Source organism: Schistocerca cancellata, chromosome 2, assembly GCF_023864275.1.
Source record: "Schistocerca cancellata isolate TAMUIC-IGC-003103 chromosome 2, iqSchCanc2.1, whole genome shotgun sequence".
NCBI lineage: Eukaryota > Metazoa > Arthropoda > Insecta > Orthoptera > Acrididae > Schistocerca > Schistocerca cancellata.
In genome coordinates, this window is record NC_064627.1 from 738,549,245 (window position 1) to 738,567,991 (window position 18,747).

Genomic DNA, 18,747 nt, shown 5'->3' on the forward strand with positions numbered 1-18,747 from the left:
TGACATTCTCCCAAAATCTCTTTTGCACACTGCTCCAGCCTGTTATAAATAATACTAGAAAGGATCTTGTAAGCTACATTCAGCAGGGTAGTTCCTCGGTAATTCTACCAACAAGTCTTGTCTCCTTTCTTATGGATTGATAGGATAATCCTAAGGTCCACGCTTCTGGAATTCTTTCCTGATTCAATATCAACTTGGTAAGTTCGTGGATTCGCTTATTGAGCCCAATTCCCCCATTTTTCAATAGTTCTGCTGCTACTCCATCAGTTCCTGGTGCTTCTTAGTTTTCTAGAAACTGAACTACCTTCTCTACCTCATTCAATGCCGGTTCTTCTATCACAGGATCTACAGTGAAATAGAGTGACTCCGCACATCTAGTAGGATTTCTCTCCAGAACACAAATAAAGTATTTTCTAAATGGTTCAAATGGCTCTGAGCACTATGGGACTTAACATCTATGGTCATCAGTCCCCTAGAACTTAGAACTACTTAAACCTAACTAACCTAAGGACATCACACAAAGTATTTTCTCCATTTATACAAAACATTTTGTTCATCTGTCAGTAAATTTCCCTCTTTGCCCTTACATGCCCTATTTTTGGTCTATTTTCTTGAGTTCCTTCGTTAATTTTCTTGTAAAATTTTCTGCTGTCTTTCCTTTGATAGTGCTCTTCCATCTTCTCTAACTTTGTCCTTATGGCCTCCCTTCTTTTTTCTTCTACACGTCCTTGGTGCCTCCCTTCTCTTTTCATTATATAATGCCTTATTTGATATAGTATTTTGCTGTAATCACTGTGGTCTTGCATCCCTTCACTGTTCCATTGCCTGTCTGCATTCATCATCATATCAGTCTTCATTCCTAAGAAGTCTCCTTGTTACTCCCGGTATTTCATGTGCTGTTGCCAGAATGGCATTTTAATGGAATTCCATTCTTGTCTATATAGTGTTCACCATTCTAACTCCCGCCTCAATCTGATACTCCTGAACTGTAGACTTATCATTCAGTTGTTCTATATTTCTTTACTCTGGTAGTATTTACTTTGGCAGCCACAGCAAGTTTCTGCTTCATTTCGGCTCCTACTAGATGTTACTCACAATATGAATTAGCTTCTCGAAAAGTACACACATTTTCGTTGTCAGATGCCCACCGCTTAGATAGCAATATATAGTCTGTTTGGTTTCCTTCATTTGCTCCTGGTATTTTCCAGGCCTTTTGGCAGATGTTTTTCCTTGTACAACAGGTACTTTATTTGTTCGCAGAAGCAAACTGGGGCAAGCCTGATACGGCTATTACTAGTTTCGTAGCGTAGACTTCCCTTACCAGGCACGTTTCTGAAAGCCTCTTCTTTGGCAAGTTTGGCATTACAATCACTAGGGACTATTTGAAGTCATATCTGGGTATTCTATCACGAATCTCCTGCAGCTAATCAAAGAAATCATCAGTCATCTCTTCGTCTGATTCTTCTGTTGCTGCATATACGTCCACGTAGGTCACATTGTGGAATTTTCCGTTTCCAAAGTGCGTGCTATGGAACATCGTCTCAGTTGTGCGACTCGATTCGTGATTTCCTGTCAGAAAGGTCACAGTTCGTAGTAATAGACGGAAAGTCGTCGAGTAAAACAGAAGTAATATCCGGCGTTCTCCAAGGAAGTGTTCTAGTCCCTCTATTGTCCCTGGTATGTATTTTAATGACATAGGAGACAATCTGAGTAGCCGTCTTAGATTGTTTGCAGAAGATGCAGTCATTTACCGTCTTTTAAAGTCATCAGATTATCAAAACTAATTGCAAAATGATTTCGATAAGGTATCTGTATGGTGAGAAAAGTGGCAATCGACCCTGAATAAAGAAAAGTGCGAAGTTATTCACATGAGCATTAAAGGAAATCCGCTAAATTTCGATTACGCGATAAGTCACACAAATCTGAGGGCTGTAAATTCAACTGAATACTTAGGAATTACAATTACAAATAACCTAAATTCGAACGATCACATAGATAATGTGGTGGGTAAAGCAAACCAAAGGCAGCGATTCATTGACAGAACAGTTAGAGACTGCGTAGACCACGCTTGTCCGCCCTACTCTGCAGTATTGCTGTGCGGTGTAGGATCCGCATCAAATGGGACTGACGGATGACATCGAAAAGTACAAAGAAGGGCAGCTCGTTTTGTATTATCGAGAAGTAGGGGAGATAGTGCCACAGGCGTGATACGTGGATTGGAGTGGCATTCATTAAAACAAAGGCGTTGTTCGATGCGACGGGATCTTCTCATGAAATCTCAATCACCAGTTTTCTCCTCCGATTGCGAAAACATTCTGTTGGCACGCACCTACATTGGGAAAAATGATCATCACGATAAAATAAGAGAAATCAAGTCTCGCATAGAATAATTTAAGTGCTCGGTTTTCCCGCGCGCCGTTCGAGAGTGGAGCGGTAGAGAGACAGCTTGAAAGTGGTTCACTGAACCCTCTGCCATGCACTTTTATTGTGAATAGCAGAGTAATCACGTAGATGTAGATGCAGATACGCAGAGAACATATTTTTTCGTTATGTGGAGTGAAAGCAATGACAGATCTACGCCTATCTTTGGAGACTATAAACCCAACTCCACGTTCCCTTGTCTTTGGTTTTTTTCCTGAAAAATTTAGGGAGAAGTTATGCTTATGACTCTCATCCCCTTCCCTTCCACCTGATTTCCTGAAGTACAGCTCCTATTCCACACCTCAGCTTCTCTTCTGGAGTAATACTACACATAGCTCCTACATGGAGCAGTGTACACAAGTTCTGTGTTTCAAATTCAAGCACCAGTATATCCGTTTTCCTGTTCCTTTGCGCAGTTCGCCTTCGTAAGGGTTGTGAAGCATTACTTGTTAAATTACTCGCGATGATAGTCTTTTTACGAGGTAAGGATATCGACCCTGCACCCAGCCCCCAACCTAGGGCTTTCATTTCGGGGTTAGCTCCCCTAGAGGGGTTGACGACCTAGTGTATAGAGCCCCACCTACCCTGTGGTGTGGGACGCACTTCCTCTGGCTCCTTCGCTGGAGCCAATCTGGCTTGAGTGACCCTGCCAGCAGCTTCGCTACCCCCAGCTTCTTCAGAGCTCACAAGTGTCAAAATGGTTCAAATGGCTCTGAGCAATATGGGACTTAAGTTCTGAGGTCAACAGTCCCCTAGAACATAGAACTAATGAAACCTAACTAACCTAAGGACATCACACACATCCATGCCCGAGGCAGGATTCGAACCTGCGACGGTAACGGCCACGCGGTTCCAGACTGTAGCGCCTAGAACCGCTCGACCATCCCGGGCGGCTCACAAGTGTCCCCGCTCGTCACATTAGGTGCCTTCGACAAGGCGGTATCCCATAGGGAGGGAGCCTTGCTGCTGTTTATCGTTGACAGCGTATTATAAAGCCTTGTAATTGTGTTGTAGTCTCTTGGTGACGAATCAATGAATGTACTGTCTGTAAACTGAATAGCGGACAGCGCTTATGGGGGAGGGGGGGGGGGGGAGTTGCTTTTCCCGAAAGAACGGTGCAGCTGCCGTACGGAATGGCTAAGAATAAATTTTCCCTCTTACAGTGTACAACAGTGAGTAGATTTTTACGTAGATTCTGTCTTTATGTGTTTATTGCGTTAGTATTATTAATACCTCATATCTGCATTCCTTCTAGTATAAGTCATTTTGTGGGAAAAAAACGCCCCAACTGCATCGCCAATGTTTCGTAAGACGACGCGCTATGGAAGGTCGATATTAGAGTGCTGCAACGCTCCATGTTTGACCGGTCACGGTTCGCCTGTTGACGTGGGGACCGAGCCGCCCGTGTCCGGCCCCACACGACTCGGCTCGGTCACGTACTCGCCCCATGTCTGTTGTCCGGATTCCGGACACGCGGATAACCGAGCATGACCGGTCACCGCTGACGTCTCACCTCGCCTCGCCACGGCTCGCTGCACTGTACTTTACTGTACAAATCCAACGCCTCTCTCTCTCTCTCTCTCTCTCTCTCTCTCTCTCTCTCTCTCTCCACACACACACACACAAAATGTATTTATCTCTGTCTCTCTTTCTTTTAATACAAAAGTAACGTTTCCTAGAACGATTACGTGACACAGCTGAATTCATAAAGCACTTGGAAAGTAAAATGATATTTCAATACAATCGCAGATAGGGGACGTAGCAATTTTATGTCTGGAAGTGACTTCTCACAAATGAAAGTCAAGGCTCGATTTTTAATCCTTTGTACCTCCTCTTAAAAAATACATATCTGTTAGTACACATCAATTACGCTAGTTAATTATAAATCTATCGCGTATCATAATGAATCAGTGCTTTGTCGGTTCTTTTTCGCCTTCTAATTCACCTGTGGCCTCTTTAAATGGTCTCAGAAAATGCGCAATTTTTCCTGCAAGCTCATTGTCATATCCTTGCAATCTGTAAGCGGAGTCCATTTCCGTCAGCAAAGCAGCAACTTCGTTATACTGGGTGTGTAAGGATTCCAGCATAGTGTACAAGCTGTTCCAGCGTGTGCAGACCTCTTGTTTCAACGATGATTTCAAAGACGAGCAGATACCACTTTTCTTAATGAACCTTACAATGCATTTTGCAGTATTTATTGTGGATGCGATGTTCGGGGCATGATTTAACAAGAAGTTTTCTTCATCGGAAGTACGGCTAAGTGCTCTGTTTATGCAATGACCAGCACAAGGAATCCTTTCGTGATTTTCCAAAGCCTTTATTACATTAGCAACCTGGTCGGAGATAAAAATAAAACTGTGCAACATATGCCGCGAAATGTCCCAATTAGCCATCCTCTCTTCAATTTCTTTCATAATTTTTACTTCTGTCTTCTTAACGTCAGGGAATTTTGTTGTAAATAAAACATTGTTCACAGGAGATCAATCTGTGTTAATGTAATGTGTTGTAAATAACAAACAGTACACCTCATTATGCGAATCAGTCCACATATCAACTGTAGCGGCACTTGTTTTATTAATAACTTCCGCAATAACAGAAGGCATTATGCTGCTTCGCATTGCATCAGCTTCTTCTTTGACATGTCTGCTTATAGTAGAGGGTGTTAACTTCTCCATGATGCGCACCTAGATGTATTAATTCTTGGCCTAGTTCTCTGAAACCTTTACCAGAAACAGCATTAAAAGGTCTCATATCTTTAGCACACATTGCAACACATTCTGCTGTAATACTATTTTTTATTACTGCCGGTATCCCTGAAGGAGCTGTATCTTTGTGAGCTTTCCTGCAACTGTCTTTCTTTAAATGAGGGGTTCCCGACTGGGAACACAATAATGTGGAGCAGTTTATGCACGATACGTACCCAGTAGACGCACTGTTTTCGTCTACAACCAAAAGAAATGTACTCCACACTTGGATTTTTAGACCTACCCGTTCCTTCAATGTGTAAACATTGGTTTCAGTCTTAGGTCTTACTGCACTGGCTTCCTCGCGCTGCATGATTACAGAGACAGACACACCACAAATGAGAAGCCCGTACTGGCTGCAGTCTCACACGGATAATGACACGTGTAATGTGTTTGAAGTTACGTGCTACGTATTCGGTCACGGCTTCTATGCTCGGTAACTAGAACTAGTGCGGGCTGCCTATCCAGTTAGGGTGTGCTCGCCCCATCTCGTATTTCGTGCTCGCGTACTCGGTCATGCAGGACTCTAGTCGATATAACCTCATGACACCCTGTAGTTGCTTCTTGTGACGTAGCGAGGTTGACAGAATGGGGAATCGTCTTCTCTATCTTCAATTTGTAGACCTATGAAAGATCATAATCCGACGGCCTGCCTACCCTAGTGCTACTACTCCACACATCAACTACCTCTACCCTATTACACCATTCCTTAACACAGGTCTACTGTAATTACACGTGGTTCACACATGTCATATTTGTTTGTAAGGAAGTTTCCAAAACAGAAGTTTTATTGTCCAGACCGCAGTTGATAAATATCCTAATTACTAGTTTCAGTAAAGTTGTATAGCATTATTGGCAACGGCCTTGCAGCAGTGGCTTCACCGGTTCCCGTGAGATCACCGACGTTAAGCGCTGTCGGGGGTGGTCGGCACTTGGATGGGTGACCATCCAGCCCGCCATGCGGTGTTGCCATTTTTCGGGGTGCACTCAGCCTCGTGATGCCAATTGAAGAGCTACTCGACCGAATAGTAGCGGCTTCGGTCAAGAATACCATCATAACGACCGTGAGAGCGGTGTGCTGACCCCACGCCCCTCCTATCCGCATCCTCCACTGAGGATGACGCGGCGGTCGGATGGTCCCGGTAGGCCACTCGTGGCCTGAAGACGGGGTGCTTTTTTATATAGAATTCTTCAATTACAAAGCTCCTATGTGGGGCACGTTACCATGTAGCCCTCTCAAACACGCAGGTAAGCTCGCAGAAAACACACTCCCATGCAGCATTAAGTACACCAAAATAAAAGCCACAAATGTATTAGCATAGAGGTGCCAAGTACATTAGATGGAGGACATCCACTGCTATCAGATATGAGTATGTTGATAACCGGCACCGTACTGCCGGAAGGTCGTCAAAAGACCAACTACAGAGCATCATCAGGTGGCAGCAGTCTCATACGTACATGCACGAGAGTCCTGCCACCTAGGCTATAAAACTACACTCCTGGAAATGGAAAAAAGAACACATTGACACCGGTGTGTCAGACCCACCATACTTGCTCCGGACACTGCGAGAGGGCTGTACAAGCAATGATCACACGCACGGCACAGCGGACACACCACGAACCGCAGTGTTGGCCGTCGAATGGCGCTAGCTGCGCAGCATTTGTGCACCGCCGCCGTCAGTGTCAGCCAGTTTGCCGTGGCATACGGAGCTCCATCGCAGTCTTTAACACTGGTAGCATGCCGCGACAGCGTGGACGTGAACCGTATGTGCAGTTGACGGACTTTGAGCGAGGGCGTATAGTGGGCATGCGGGAGGCCGGGTGGACGTACCGCCGAATTGCTCAACACGTGGGGCGTGAGGCCTCCACAGTACATCGATGTTGTCGCCAGTGGTCGGCGGAAGGTGCACGTGCCCGTCGACCTGGGACCGGACCGCAGCGACGCACGGATGCACGCCAAGACCGTAGGATCCTACGCAGTGCCGTAGGGGACCGCACCGCCACTTCCCAGCAAATTAGGGACACTGTTGCTCCTGGGGTATCTGCGAGGACCATTCGCAACCGTCTCCATGAAGCTGGGCTACGGTCCCGCACACCGTTAGGCCGTCTTCCGCTCACGCCCCAACATCGTGCAGCCCGCCTCCAGTGGTGTCGCGACAGGCGTGAATGGAGGGACGAATGGAGACGTGTCGTCTTCAGCGATGAGAGTCGCTCCTGCCTTGGTGCCAATGATGGTCGTATGCGTGTTTGGCGCCGTGCAGGTGAGCGCCACAATCAGGACTGCATACGACCGAGGCACACAGGGCCAACACCCGGCATCATGGTGTGGGGAGCGATCTCCTACACTGGCCGTACACCACTGGTGATCGTCGAGGGGACACTGAATAGTGCACGGTACATCCAAACCGTCATCGAACCCATCGTTCTACCATTCCTAGACCGGCAAGGGAACTTGCTGTTCCAACAGGACAATGCACGTCCGCCTGTATCCCGTGCCACCCAACGTGCTCTGGAAGGTGTAAGTCAACTACCCTGGCCAGCAAGATCTCCGGATCTGTCCCCCATTGAGCATGTTTGGGACTGGATGAAGCGTCGTCTCACGCGGTCTGCACGTCCAGCACGAACGCTGGTCCAACTGAGGCGCCAGGTGGAAATGGCATGGCAAGCCGTTCCACAGGACTACATCCAGCATCTCTACGATCGTCTCCATGGGAGAATAGCAGCCTGCATTGCTGCGAAAGGTGGATATACACTGTACTAGTGCCGACATTGTGCATGCTCTGTTGCCTGTGTCTATGTGCCTGTGGTTCTGTCAGTGTGATCATGTGATGTATCTGACCCCAGGAATGTGTCAATAAAGTTTCCCCTTCCTGGGACAATGAATTCAAGGTGTTCTTATTTCAATTTCCAGGAGTGTATTTGATATGAAAATCGCTCTACTTGTGACAATGCCAGGTAATTATGATACTTTTTTCTTAACCCACTTCATTTAAATACAATTGTTGATTTTAGTTGGTTAAACAATATTTTTAATAGTGCGCATTTCTTCCATCGCTTGCAACACAGAAGCTATTGGTTCTAGAGAAAAACTTAACAGGATTTTTTTGTGTGAAATATAATGTAGTTCAGTTCGGTAGTGGCAAACAGTCTCCCGGAAACCAGATTTTTGAGTTATTCAAGGAAAGCTTAGAAAACTGAATTATAAATGCCCCCCTAACCCAACGATCACACAACATCGGTCAGGCTTGGAGTATGTTGTTCACGGCAGTCCCTCCTACAACTACGACAGAATTCCCGACAGCACGAGTTTTCTCCCCAGTTGATTTTTTTCTGGTCTTCGTTTACTGGGTTGTATGTTTCCTTTGACGTGCACTCAGCGTCCGATTATTGCCCGCTGTAGCTTTAAAGTACAGAGAACTGTAATATGCGAATGGCATTGTGTGTAGCAAAATTGTTCCGATTTAATAATCTGAATTTGTGTTTCTCAAAGCGATTAAGAAAGAATTTATGTAAATTGATGAACTCTAAACCAGTGCTCATGCATTTAAATCATATGATGTGCAGAGTGATTGGCGAATGAGTCAGAAAGGTGACAAACATCTTAAACTGTAAAAAAATTGTTAGTGCTGAGAAAAAACGTCGTTTATTAGCTCGTGTGAGCAACTGAACGAAGGAGAGAAACCGCAGGCGTAATAATAGTGAAGTGAGACAGTTGCATTAAGGACGGTCAGATAGCTCAATTATTACTGGCTAGCACACGATACGTATAAAAATTCAAAGCACTTTACGAATGTTAGCGTAGCCTGTCTTTGTTACAGTACTTTAGGTTCCCATCTGTTCCAAGATATGTGAGGTTTATCCATGAAGACACATTATTGTTAACTTCAGCAGTCTTACGTAATTATTGTCCCATCATAAAGGAAAATGTCTGCTATAAGGCTGGTCACATATGACTAAGTATTTTCGACTGCATTTAAGCAAGTAGCAATACAGCAGTGAGAATTGTATTCCAGAGGCGAAATGCACGACACGTGTTCTCTTTATTTCCAGAAGCGGTGCACCATGCGTTTCAGTGTGTGATACGGAATATTAATGGCTATGTGCTTTCAACAGCGCCAATATATCAGAATGCTAACGCTCTAGCTATTGTAGCTCTTCGCAATTATGCTAATGTGGAACAAGCATAACAGAACAACTGGCAATTTGTTATCCACGTGATAGTGTTAAGGCTCGGTGCTGAAAAGTGGACCGAACTACCGTGATCCTATGCATACTGCGTGAGTTATTAGATGTCTCTCGGTAGGTAATCTCCAGCGACTGCTCATAACCTCTGTAGCCATCATGAGCTATTGTTGGTAATGTATTCGATTCTCAAATTCGGTAACGCTACATGGTACTGCATTGATACTTGTTTTTCTAAACAAAGAAGTTGTAATTGTCTTCTACTTTTGCGAGCAAAAAGTAAAGGTCCCAAGTTAAGAGTCTCGGTCTGACACACAGTTTTAATCTACCAGGAACTTCATGTTTCCTCATTTATTACGCAATTTATTTAGTTCCATGTTCCATGGATCATTTACACGATAAATCACAATAATGTGGAGCGTCTTATTTTATATTCACACCACAAATTATTTTGTAATATGGATACATGCTGATTAGATTTTTATTTACAATATAATATTTTGGTGATCTTGCGATGTAAAAGATCTTAGTAACATAGAGAAAGAAGAAACCAAAATATAAATCATAGACAGGGACAATCGGACTGTAAATTTCGTTATTGTGAAAATATCAGAAAAATTTCGCAAATGAAACCACGGAATGTTTTTAAAGTCTATGTTATCGCAATAACAAGCCACTGACAACCTTTAAAATTTTTGGGAGCTATAACATTATTCACCAGTGATAATTAAAAGTTAAGGTAGTAGGATTAACCCTGCTAATAAATAGTGCTAGAAAACATGTAAAAGTCTAAATACATAGAGAACAGGTGTAATAAATATTTTATTCCAGAAATTCGATATTTGAATTAAATTTTAGTCTGTCTAGAAAAGAGGGTTATGCAAATCTCAGAAATAGTTATTGGGCTTCATCTATACTGATTCTCGAGGTGAGATAGAGGTAAACATATTATTTTAATTCACAGGAGAAGGAAAATGTAGGAACGTAATTCATAAACGCTTTTGTCGTCTCGCCTAGGTAAAAAAATTTAACAGAAATATTCTCTCCATTGTAACAGAAAGTAATGATCATACTAAAAAATTAATAAAAGTCAAGATAAATTACTTTTTTCGTTTCTTCATCCTTTTTCTCGCACTCTACTTAGGTGCCTGGAATTAATAGACAGCAGTTTTTTAGTTGCCTCTACTTCACATTTTATGTACCGTTGCCACATGGAAGATCTGACAGTTCTACCTTTCACTATGCATTTGAAAAACATCTTCATAGGTACCTTATAGATGTTAGCAAACAAAATTTTAATTTAGTTCTGAAAGAAGTAGATCAAAATTTCTTTAACGGTTCAGGTGCGTCGAATTGCGCAATAATTATACAGTTGGATTAGTGGAAAATAATACTAATATCAAAATGCAGAGGAAAGTACATGTAATCAAACATTTTGCACAAATAGATCTACAAATAGTTATACTGCTTAAGACATAGCAGCAACCAAAAAGAAGGTCATTAAGCATCCCATATTTATACCATAAAATAAAGTGTGAGTACATTACGGTGTAGCTTATTTAATTGGGAAAAATGAAAAGAAGAAGACTGACAAGTTTCAGCTCTATCTCTCGGATTAGTTTCTAATGTTGTACGTCAGAAACTATCTTGACATGTCTGAAGTGCCCAAACTTCACTGTCGTACACCGCAACGCCATCTACTGTTTCAGAAATGGGCTCCTTAGTTCCCAAACCAATGCTAGACATCGACAGATCTTTTGTTGTATCAAAGTAGCTTACATTCCTCCGAACAATCTGCCATGTTTAGCACAAGCCAAATGCCCAATGTAAGTTGGTTCCGTAGACAACAAAATTCGTTCAGATCCACAGTTGTATATTCTCAGATTCTGATCTTCAGCTGGTTGCTATTTTCACTCCTACCAACATTTATTACTTCGATTTTTGTTTCACTTATTCTCATCACAAATTCCGTGCTGAGAAGCATGTCGACATACTCTTCTCAGTCACGTTCAGCCAGAGCGGCCATCTCATTCTCTAATCTTATAGCTGATGTCTACTTGCCATGTACTGGTATTCCTTTTCTCCATTTTCCTCCCACTTTCTTGTACCTTCAATGTACAATTTAGATTTCGAACGTAATAAACTATATACCTTACTGCCGTTCTTCTTACAACACCATGTATGGCTTGACTTTCTTCTTTCACTTACCCAACTGAATTTGCAGATATGGCAAACAAATTGAAATTTAACTCCATTCCCCTTACTTTTCAAACTTAAAAACTGTCTTACCATTTGAATGTCATTTTGAGCTGGAAATTTAACGAAGACACGAACTTCATAATCCCATTGTTCAGAGACTCACCTTAACTCTCTGTTCACCTGCTTTCGGATCCTACTACTGTTTCTTACTGCTTTCCTGATGTGAACATAATTTTATGCACCGTGCTCGTGGGTGTGTCCAATGTTCGGGCAATTCTCCGTGCACTACACGTTTGCACACCACTATTCGTCTCCTCCTGCGCTGCTGTTGGCACTGCTTCCACTGACGTCGAATCAATTCGATTCCTCCCTCTAAAAGGTTGCACACCAAAAGAACCCGTCTTTTCGAATTCCCGAATCATTTTCTCCAGACTCACCGTAATCATTGGACCAACTCCTTTTTTCAAACCCTTCAGTGTCCGGACCTTCCGCAGAGCGGCGTGTGCACAGTCATCATTCTTGTAATACAGCTTTACTAGCGGAGTGCGATCCTGCATTGAGACAGTCATGGCAAACGTCGCAGACTTCGGGAGGAAAAGCCGTGTACCCGGAGTGTTTATACCAACTTCAATGGGTCAAGCGCATGGCAGGTGTTTTCATTTACGTATTCTGACACATACAGCGCCATCTATTGATCAATTTTCACACTATTTTTTTCTTCTGCCATATGTTTTCCCCCTTCTCCGATAATATTCCGTTGCAATTTGACGTCATTCAGACCAATGGTGTTTTGAAAGTTTAACTTTAACTATAATCACCCTGTATATAGTTTGTTGTTCGTTACAACCAGAGAAACATTGCCTGACTTTTTATATACATGCAGCACCGTTGCTGTCGATCGTTATAACTCTTTGCACACGGTGACACTTTTACATTGGAAGAAGAGCTAGTCAAGAAGTCAGTGTAGGCTATGCCACCAGTTTTTACACTCACATCAAACGTATTTGAAACGAAAATGGCAAATAACTGTTTTGTAAGTACGCTGTTTAGGTTTTCTTATTGGTAACGCCACGTAGCGCTCTGTATGAAAATCATTGGCTGTGCTGTGTCCAGTCTGTGGCTAGTTTGCAGTGTTGTCTGCCATTGTAGTGTTGGGCAGTTGGAGGTGAGCCGCCAGCAGTGGTGGATGTGGGGAGAGAGAGATGGCAGAATTTTGAGAGCGGATGATCTGGACGTGTGTCCGTCAGAAACAGTACATTTGTAAGAATGGATATATATATTATGACTTTTGAACACTATTAAGGTAAGTACATTGTTTGTTCTCTATCAAAATCTTTCATTTGCTAACTATGCCTATCAGTAGTTAGTGCCTTCAGTAGTTTGAATCTTTCATCTAGCTGGCAGTAGTGGCGCTCGCTGTATTGCAGTAGTTCGAGTAACGAAGCGCATGACAGGTCTCATGAGGTAAGTGATTTGTGAAAGGTATAGGTTATTGTTAATCAGGGCCATTGTAGGGATTTTTGAAAGTCAGATTGCGTTGCGCTAAAAAATATTGTCTCAGTTTAGTGTTGATCAGAATAGGTAAAGAGAGTAATGTCTGAGTACGTTCAGTTTTTCTCAGCTGTTTGAAAATCAAATAATGTAAGAGGTTTATCAGCACAGTAATTCAATAATTTTTCTAAGGGGATGTTTCAGTTTATGTCTGTATAAAACCTTGTAAAATTCACCTATTTCCGTTAATAATCCTGTTAAGGGACATTGATAATCATATATGCTATGTTACGTAATATATTCTACTGTGGTTTCATTAATGCAATCCTGAGCAAGCAAAGAAACTTAATTTAAATTTATGTTTGTTGCTCTAAAAGCCAGTAGTATTTCAGCGCGGTCGTTACAATCCCCAACTAGTCCAATAATAACACAAAATATACAGACGAAGCTCACGCTTCTGCTCTTCGTAAATAACCATTTAGCCTGCATGCACAAATATAAACCTCGTCATACTGAAGCAGCGTTGTTTACTGGATTTATTAGCTCGATATATACGCTAGTTTCATTTATGTAATATGAACGAATCATCTTGAAATTATTTCTTGTAAACAGTACTTAATTGAAAAACACTGATTTCGACACGCTATGTTTAGATTTACTCATAGATATTATTTATCGCGAGCTTCCCCTCATCTGCGAGTATACATAGCAATTCCCGTTAGATGAAATGCAGGCAATGGAAATAATTCTATAATAAAATGTATTTAGTCAAATAACTTCCTTTAAGTTTTAGAATTATAGCATTACCGGCTATAATTGTAGTGAAATTAAATTTAAATTCAGAATCTTGTATCAAAAGTACTGACTGACATGCAAAATTATTTGTTGAAACTCTGTCTTTGGCGGTAACTTGATACGAAAGCCAGAGCGAACATATGTCTCCGATTTATTCTTAATTTGCTTTCGTAAACGAAAATCAAGACTCATTAACAATGTTTTTAACTTCCGTTTCATTTAAAACTGAAAAATATAGCTACGGCCCACAATTAGCTCGGAAACAATTCGTTTGGTATTTTGGATGACCCTGAAAAGAAATGAAATTCCCTTTCGGAAGAACTGTACCTAGAAATGCCATCAGACTTCGAGAAAATAAATGACATGAGGCTCTAATAAACGTAAGATGTAAATGATAATTACGCACAAAATGGCGTTTGAAATTACTGTCAACAAATCGAATAGCTTCTGTGTTTAATTATTTGACTTCCATTCTGATCAGGAAGGAAAACGTCTTTTAAATGAGATAGTTGTGATACGAGGAATATGTCTAGTTTTTTAAATGCGTATTTGATCTAAATTCGAAAATAAGACGTCAAATAATACAACTTAATTACAATAGGCATCGATCAAGCGGTACAGAAAAAGTGTTGGTTCAAATGGCTCTGGGCACTATGGGACATAACTTCTGAGGTCATTAGTCCCCTAGAACTTAGAACTACTTAAACCTAATTAACCTAAGAACATCACACACATCCATTCCCGTGGCAGGATTCGAACCTGCGATCGTAGCAGTCGCGCCGTTCCAGACTGTAGCGTCTAGAACCACTCGGCCACTCTGGCCGGCAGAACAAGTGTTTCTTTTAGCACTAACGCGTCGTATATATGACTACTTAACATCAATATCTTTGGCTTTTTACAAACGGTAAAGTTAATGGTCGCAAAGTTTCTATATCGCTGCATTTTATGGAGGACGAATTTCCAATAAATTAAAAATTGTTTCTATTATGTTTACTTAACTCTGTCTTTACATAGATACTCATAGGGATGGAGGGGAAAAGTTTTGAATATGGCTGTGACGCCACGGAATGGTCGTTCCAAGGTTCATCCGTGCGCTACTGTCACGATCGTTGCGTTTTGTTCGGTGGGGACAATACGGCACACTGATCGTCCAGCTTTCCTTGTTCAGTTGTTATTCTCATGAGCACCTATTAAAGGTAGAAGTGAGCTACAATAGTTTTAATCGCTTTGTGTCAATGCTAGTTAACAATGAATGACACTCAAAAATGTTTTTGAAACCATTGTCAATTTTTGTCGTTGAAATTTCTGATACCAAGTACGTATTTTGATCTACCGTGAAATCAGTAACAAATATGAGGAACATATGTACTGTCTTTTTTTGATAAAGCAAACGAAACTGCAAATTTGTGTGTATAATTCTCCTGCTTCATTACTGAGGTATCATATATGATACCGTCTGTAAAAAAAAATCCACAATTGGGAGTCGTTGACTGCCTAGTTCAAGTTATCCACTTAATTACATGTACTGGAGAGAGTCAGCGACTCCCACTTTGACTATAGATAAGTGATTTTACGTCGTACACCTTCTGAAGAAGAGACGGTTTTAAAAGCGTCGAAACCATGGTCAAGGTTTAATAAACATGTATTTTGCAACTGGTTGGCTGTTATTTCTAATGCATTGACACAGCCAAAGTTGCAAATTCCCTTTTTTATTTAACTGATGGCTAGTTTCGGATTACCTGAGCAAATTTTCGAATCACCCTCTGACACGTAAATTACAATTTATCCAATAAACTGTTACAAAACTGATGTCATTCTTCATGCTTTCCCGGCGATCTGTTGACATCTTGGATATTCGGGAATCAAGCCGGATTTTCGCGTCGTTCTCGCACGATACTTCAACAACGTGCCTCGCTGTCTTCTTCATGTGCTATCTGAGACCAGTCTCAGGTATCACCTAAAGAAGACAGCGAGAAACGCTGTTGAAATATCGTGCGAGACCGACGCGAACATCCGGTTGGATTCCCGAAATCCAAGATGTTACAAAATTACTGAGTACGTAAAGAAGATACAGAACATATCACACCATGATATTCGTATCAGACAGACAACACAGTATTTTCGGAAACATATAAGTATAATAAAGTCATGTTTAACCATGAACTGTGACTGAACAAACACATAATTGATAGTCTACTTCCTCTGCTGTCGTAAGGAAACGTCAGATAGGGGGCGCCCTAGCAGGATGTAGGAAATATCCTTCTTACCACATCCAGTCATCAGTGATAAAAGAATTAATGTAATAAAAGTCAACTACCTCATTTAAGCTCTTAAAATTTTTTGAAAAACAGACCTTTTTAAAACCAACGAACAGTAAACGACAGCAAGGCCACATATGCCGTATATAAGCAAAAGTCGTATGCTACATTGCGACACTTAAGATTCCAATAGCCCCATTGTCTCCCCTCTGATCACGAATCCCTGTATGACACCGCGATTTCACACACACACCCCTCCGTCCCCACACCTACACACACTCCATATCCCATCCCAACGTAACTTCAGTCAATTCCCTATCCCAGAGAATGAGATCTGCCCTGATATTTATCCTTCCTACAAACTTTAGCTCTTCAGCCACCAATCCCACTCCACATCAGAGCGCCTCTCGCCTTTTCTCTCTCCATCCATCCCCATCCCTTTCCTCTTGTACCCACTACCTGCTCACACACCACACTGCTCCTCACACTCTGTCCTTCCCACCGTTTGTATTTCCCATTGTCCTCCTCAACTCCTATTATCTCCATAATTTTCGTACCTAACAGACCCTATCTTTTTACCTGCACCACTCAACCCTATGGAACACACTCTCCTTTCCGACAATTCTTCTTACCCTATGCAGGTCCTTCAGATTTTGAATGAAAGGGCAGTGCTTCAGTGATTTGTGTCAGAAGAAATTCACCTTCCTCAATGTGGTTTAAAACTGTATATATTTTCCTTTTGGTATATCTTTGATTTTTAACTTAAACAAGAAAATTTCCCAATATTCTGTTTGTAACAGATGTTATAAAATTTTATAAATTCGTTTGGTTGAAGAGTGGAATATTGTAGTGTTTACATCCGACCCTCTACCCATATAGGGACAGGGAGAGGAGGATGAAATAACGATAAAGGAAAAAAAAATTGCGACATGTAACATAACTCATTGTGAACCATTAAATAACGCGAAAAGCAACCGAAATAATATGACACTGAAAAACTATTACCTTTCAAAATTAATACTCCAAAATACTTATCCAGAAGTAAACCTAACAGAATACATAAGTATAAAACCATTTCTAAATTACACTTCATAAGTAAAGAAAGAAATTGTAATTCTAGGTAGTCTCTTACTTCGTACCACATGTTAGGACCTATAACGGCACATAGCAACCTAATGTATATATTCAAACTGTAACAGATTTGTAAAATACATGAAGGGTTAAAGCCAAAGGATGGCGGCCATCCCGAGGGGAGTCGAGAAATGGAACAACTCCCGGGGAAAATAGGGAATGGGCTAGGGCAGGGAGGGAGAAACGTTGGGGAGGGGGGAATGTGACAAAGAGGAGCGAAATAGGGGACTGGGAAAATATAACAACCAGAAGGTACAGGACCATAGAATAAGTACCCTTGCGAACTGCCCAAAACGTTAGGCAATAACCAACTAAGATAAAAATTTTAAAAAAGATCTGTTAAGTGTACTCAGCAACCCACTCAGGCCGTCCTGAAAAATGTGACAGGAATATAAAACAATCTAATGTAATATTAATGGGAACAAACTTGTGAAAAGTTGAAACAAGTGCAACATTATGCAGTTCAGCGTTTGCGATTACTTAAGAATCAGACTTGAATATACTGGGGAATACAATGAGCAAATCATGCACATCGGTTATTCCAAAAAATTTTACAAAACCATACGATAGTAAAAAGGGCCCAGGCTATTTTACTAAACCGAAACTGAATTAAAAGTTTTAACATAATTACTGTGAACGAACAGCAGCCGACAGACACCAGGAACAGATCATTGCATAAACCTTAAGTTAACTTTCCTCGCACGATCATTTGAAAAAGAGGTTCAGGTACCCTGAAACTAGCCATCAATAAAATAAAAAGTGAACGTTGCAACTTTGCCTGTATCTGTACCGAACTGGGATGAAAAATTTAAAACTCATATTATTAGACAAACTTTATGAAAGTTATTAAATATAATACGATAATGTAGATTAAGTAATTTTCGCCTTGGAGAACCAGTGACGAATGATGTAAACTGGAGCAATTCATCTGAGACTGCTCGGGATACACTCACATGCATCTGACTCTGCTTTACCAGGACGCCTTCCGGATAAGAGATGTAATTAGTACACTGATCCGCCAGAACATTATGACCACTGCCCACTGCGACGTTGGATGCCGATTGGTATCTCTGTGGGCACGAGACGCGGTAACGGAAGTTTGTAAGCGGAGCAGACACCAATGGGGGATCACCCTAGCGAAGATATGGGCTGCGAATGAGGAAATCCATTGAAATAAGCGACTCTGACAAAGATTAGATTATTATTACACAGAGCCTGTGAATGAGTATCCCGAAAACGGCGAAGCTGGTCGAATTTTCACGTGCTACTGTCGTGAAAATCTGCGGAAAGTGGTAGAGGGACAGTGAAATTACCACTAGGTGCTGAATGGACGTCCACGACTCTTCGCACTCAGAGGCTTGTTTGCTCTGTAAAGTGAGTGACCTGTGGTATCTCTGTCAAAGTGCACAATGCAGTGGCACGCACAAACGTTGCGGACCACACCATTCATGGTACATTGTTGAACATGGAGCTTACAGCAGACCACCCCTACGTGTTTACATGTTGATCCAACGACATCGTGAATT